This window comes from Dermochelys coriacea, chromosome 2, assembly GCF_009764565.3.
Source record: "Dermochelys coriacea isolate rDerCor1 chromosome 2, rDerCor1.pri.v4, whole genome shotgun sequence".
NCBI lineage: Eukaryota > Metazoa > Chordata > Testudines > Dermochelyidae > Dermochelys > Dermochelys coriacea.
Window position 1 is genome coordinate 128781210 of NC_050069.1, and position 6155 is coordinate 128787364.

The window sequence follows — 6155 nt, forward strand, 5'->3', positions numbered from 1 at the left end:
TAATTAATGTGTATATGTTAAGTGCATGATTGCTCACATGTAATCCCAACACTTTACATACATATATAAATGTGCAGATATTTACAACTACACTACTAGCAACATATATTATTTGTTCATGTTTCTTGTACATTTATCTTAAGCTACAGTAAGTAAAACAAATAGCAGTAAAGAAAATTTTTTGATGAGGATGTTACCAGATCATGAATCAAATCCTATACAAATTTTTCAATGCTAATTATTTCCAAATTAAAAAACAGATTTAGCCTCCACAGTCAAATAATAGGTCCATGACAAGTGCATGATAAATTATAAAGAACAAACACCACTATGGCTGCTGTTGAGGTCTAGTTCAGCTGAATTCTTGGTTTTGGTTACACAATGCATTAAATAGTTTGTGAAAGTCAATAGGAAATGCAGTATTGCTGAGTGCCCTGGAGGATGTGAGGCAAAATTTAATTTCCTGCTGAAGTTTAGTACATCTTTCCTTTTAAAAAAATATTTTTTTTGTAAATTCTACAATTAAAAAATTCTAACAAATACAGAGATTGAATGTCAACACATCCAATCAGTATTTTTGGACTTTTCAACAATCTTCCAGTTCGACTGTAAAACAAAATATCTTTAATCATGTCCATGTCTTCAACAGTTTATTGAGTCTTTTGCACAGCCTAAAAAATGATCAATCCATTTGTTCTTCCAGTGTATCTGGTTTCACTTTTGAAAGCCATATTTTGATATTGTTGTTTTTGAAGAAAATAGTGACATTCATATGTGGGGACCATGTTTAGAACAATGTTAAATTGAGGATTTTGTTAAAGAAAAATTAAAATTGGAGAAGTAGTTCTACACCAGCCCACTGTGCGGAGTCTTTTATTGGAAGACCCCTCTAGGAAGTACTGTAAAAAGGCTGGCCTATGTCCCCTTTGATTCCTTGTCTTTGTTGCTGGCATAGCTCTCACAGCATACATTAGAGGCAACTATTCAATCCAATTCCTTTGTAGCAATACAACCCCCATTCCTTCTTTAGAAGCAACAGTGGAGAACTTGATCCCTTTCAGCTTGACCTCATTCTCTTTCAAAGAACTGCAGCATTTGTGCTAATGTCAGTACATATTTGAGATCTTTGAACTCCCTTTCATGCTCCAACAACCACACCCATCCTCAGTCTTTCAGCAGGAGTTTTATTAGGTAAGCTGTTTGGGCAGCATAGTTGGGTATGAATATACTAACATAATTCAGTGTGCCTTTCAGTTTCTCTATTGAAGCTTAAGCCTTTATAGCACAACCAGCCCCCAGGGTGATTTTTCCCCCTAATGATTTAATTCTGAGTTTGTCTTTTTTCAAAGAATGCTTAAGAGCTGATGTCTAATAGACTGTGCTTTACGATGTACTGTCATAGCTAAATGATTTCTTAACTCAGTGCTTTTTGACTGGTTTGAAGAAAGAAACTGTTGATTCATCCTATAGGGAAGTCAATTAGCCAAAGTAAAAGATTCTTTGAAAGGAATAGCTTTGAAGTAGATGGCAGGAACTCAACAAGTTCTCATGGGGTGCAAACAGTTCCACCAGAGAATTTAACAAAGTTCCATTTGTTCCACATAGCTCTACTTTGGCAATCCTTGTTTATACATAATAAAGCTGTAGAGATTCTAAATGGAAGCTGTTCTTTCTTTGTTCATCTTTCTATCCCACACAGTAAGGAGAAAAATCAAACCACCTCCAGAACACACTATGGGCACTGGAATGCCTAGAATTAGAAGCAATTTTATTCTTGTTTTGAGATACTATCAGTGAATGAATGTGTGGCAATAATAATGAATATGTAAGTAAAATGTGATTGTTGAATATTTTTTATTCTCTCCACGAAATTTACATATCTAGTTGTGCAGCACTGAATCTCTGTGATGAAGTGTATATGACATCATTGTTTACCAGCAGATATGATTAGACGTGTTAAAGAGGAGATAAATTATCAATTGAAATCAAAGTATGTCATGGATACTTAAATTTAAGTGGAAAGAAAGATGTGTTCTCACATTCACGAGAATTTTTATACTGTATATTTTCATATTTCAAAGAGATATATTCACATTAATCATTAGGAATGTAGTTGAGGTGCCATTTCTTTGTATTTTCATGTTACTGTGGTAACTATACAATGAGTTCCTGGTTGATGACCGGGGCTTCTAGGCACTACTATAATACAAATAATAAATAATAGTAATAGCTAGATAATGTTGCATTTTGTTAATAAAAATAAATTTCATACTTGAGTCTGAAGGGACAGCATCCTCTTCAGTAATTTCATACTTTTAAACTGTGTCCCCTCCAAAAAAAATGCTGTGTGTGTCATCTTAGAATTATAATGTTTAAACAACAACTTTTGGGTTCATTATATTTGAAATGAGTAACTGAAGTATATTGCTTTGTATTCTTTATGGGCCTGCTCCAAAGCCCACCAAATTGAATGGAAAGATGCCTATTGACAGCAGATGGCTCTGCATCAGACCATGTATACAACTACACAAAAATACTGGAATACTGTAGTTTCTCAGATAAGGTTGCTAAATGCATTATATTTAAACACTAAATCCATAAATCAAGGAAATAAAAAGCTAAAGCTATCAACATTACATGCCATATATGCCCCCTTCCACAGACACACACACACATCTCACCAGCTTCACTACCATCATGCACCATAAATAACATACTACATCCTCAACTCGATTATAAGGATAACAGTCTTATAATCCCACTTTGCCTAATCTCTGCCCACCAACCTTCACCACAGAAGCTACTTCCCCTCCCTTACACTAGTCCTTCTACACAGTTCTGTAAAATTGCACACACTTGGTTTGTGCTGTCACATATCCTGTTCTTCATTAAAATGTCAAACTCCAGAAATGCCTGCGTAGCTTCACAGAGGCCATGGTCTTCAATGAGCCACCAGCTACTTTACTGAGCCCATGGTCTAGCAAAATCCTTACCCTGTGTCTGCAATCCAGATATAGGGAACGTAACTGTGGGCATCTCAAAAAGTGGTGTAATATTTTGTCCTAATTCTTCAAAGAGGCTTCCTTACACAGCACTGGAGACTTGAAGTGTGACAGGTTGTGCTTATTGGTGGTACTACACCGGGTTAGGTATCTAGCTCACAATTCTTCCCCATCTCCAGCATCCCCTGCCCTCAATTGCTCTAATGCAGTAGTGATCTCTTCTCCAGTACATAGGGACTGACTCATCCATCCAAGTCACCACCTGAGTCCACTCCCTTCCAGGGATGGGGAGATAAGAGTCCAGTGACATATATATGTCCAATGTCCCTGCAGCCCATAGATATTAAGGTCAGAAGGAACCATTATGATCATCTAGTCTGACCTCCTGCACAATGCAGGCCACAGAATCTCACCCACCCACTCCTGCGATAAACCTCTCACCTATATCTGAAGCTACTGAAGTTCTCAAATCATGGTTTAAAGACTTCAAGGAATAGAGAGTCCTCCAGCAAGTGACCCGTGCCCTATGCTACAGAGGAAGGTGAAAAACCTCCAGGGCCTCTTCCAATCTGCCCTGGAGGAAAATTCCTTCCCAACCCCAAATATGGAGATCAGCTGAGCCCTGAGCATATGGACAAGATTCACCAGCCAGATACCAGAAAAGAATTCTCTGTAGTAACTCAGATCCCACCCCATCTAACATCCCATCACAGGCCATGGGCCTATTTACCATGAATATTTAAAGATCAATTAATTGCCAAAATCATGTTATCCCATCATACCATCTCCTCCATAAACTTATCAAGTTTAATATTGAAGCCATATAGATCTTTTGCCCCCACTGCTTCCCTTGGAAGGCTATTCCAAAACTTCACTCCTCTGATGCTTAGAAACCTTTGTCTAATTTCAAGTCTAAACTTCCTGATGAACAGTTTATATCCATTTGTTCTTGTGTCCACATTGGTACTGAGTTTAAATAATTCCTCTCCCTCTCCAGTATTTATCCATCTGTATATTTATAGAGCAATCATATCTCCCCTCAGCCTTCTTTTGGTTAGGCTAAACAAGCCAAGCTCCTTGAGTCTCCTCTCATAAGACAAGTTTTCCATTCCTCGGACCATCCTAGTAGCCCTTCTCTGTACCTGCTCCAGTTTGAATTCATCCTTTTTAAACATGGGAGACCAGAACTGCACACAGTATTCCAGGTGACGTCTCACCAGTGCCTTGTATAATGGTACTAAAACCTCCTTATCTCTACTGGAAATACCTCACCTGATGCATCCCAAGACCACATTAGTTTTTTTCATAGCCATATCACATTGGCGGCTCATAGTCATCCTGTGATCAACCAATACTCCAAGATCCTTCTCCTCCTCCGTTACTTCTAATTGATGCATCCCCAGTTTATAACTAAAATTCTTGTTATTAATCCCTAAATGCATGACTTTACACTTCTCATCCTATTACTATTACTCCAGTTTATAAGGTCATCCAGATCTTCCTGTATGATATCCTGGTCTCTCTCTAAATTGGCAATACCTACCAGCTTTATATCATTCGCAAACTGTATTAGCACACTCCCACTTTTTGTGCCGAGGTCAGTAATAAAAAGATTAAATAAGATTGGTCCCAAAACCGATCCCTGAGGAACTCCACTGGTAACGTCCCTCCAGCCTGACAGTTCACCTTTCAGTATGACCCGCTGTAGTCTCCCTGTTAACTAATTCCTTATCCATCTTTCAATTTTCATATTGATCCTCATCTTTTCCAATTTAACTAATAATTTCCCATGTGGCACAGTATCAAACACTTTACTAGGGAAATCTAGGGAAATTAGACCCACTGTGTTTCCTTTGTCTAAAAAATCTGTTACTTTCTCAAAGAAGGAGATCAGGTTGGTTTGGCACGATCTACCTTTTGTAAAACCATGTTGTATTTTGTCCCATTTACCATTGATCTCAATGTCCTTAACTACTTTCTCCTTCAAAATTTTTTCCAAGACCTTGCATACTACAGATGTGAAACTAACAGGCCTGTAGTTACACTTTTTTTCCCCTTTCTTAAAGATAGGAACTATGTTAGCAATTTTCCAATCATATGGTACAACCCCTGAGTTTACAGATTCAATAAAAATTCTTGCTAATGGGCTTGCAATTTCATGTGCCAATTCCTTTAATATTCTTGGATGAAGATTATCTGGGCCCCCCGATTTAGTCCCATTAAGCTGTTCGAGTTTCGCTTCTACCTCAGATATGGTAATATCTACCTCCATATCCTCATTCCCGTTTGTCATGCTAACATTATCCCTAAGATCCTCATTAGCCTTCTTAAAGACTGAGGCAATGTATTTGTTTAGATATTGTGCCATGTCTAGATTATCTTTAACCTCCACTCCATCCTCAGTATTTAGCGGTCCCACTTCTTCTTTCTTAGTTTTCTTCTTATTTATATGGCTATAGAACCTTTTACTATTGGTTTTAATTCCCTTTGCAAGGTCCAACTCTACTTGACTTTTAGCCTGTCTCACTTTATCCCTACATGTTCTGACCTCAATAAAGTAGCTTTCCTTGCTGACCCCTCCCATCTTTCACTCCCTGTATGCTTTCTGCTTTTTCTTAATCACCTGTCTGAAATGCTTGTTCATCAGCTTTGTCTATAACTCATGCCTATGAATTTTTTCCCCTTTCTTGGGATGCAGGCTTCCAATAGCGTCTGCAGCTTTGATTTAAAGTAATCCCAGGCTTCCTCTGCTTTAGATCCATAAGTTCTTCAGTCCAATCCACTTCCCTAACTAATTTCTTTAATTTTTGAAAGTCAGCCCTTTTGAAATCAAAAGCCCTAGTCGCAGATTTATTTTTGTTTATTCTTCTGTTCAGTTTGAACTGAATTAGCTCATGATCACTTGAACCCAGATTGTCCCCTACAACCTTTTCTTCTATGAGGTCTTCAGTACTCACCAAAACCAAATCTAAAATGGCATCCCCTCTTGTTGGTTCAGCAATTACTTGATGAAGGAATCCATCAGCTATCGCATCTAGGAAAATCTGAGCCCTATTATTATTACTAGCACTTGTCCTCCAGTCTATATCTGGGAAGTTAAAGTCTTCCATGATCACGCAGTTTCCATTAGTATTTACTTAGTTAAAAACATTA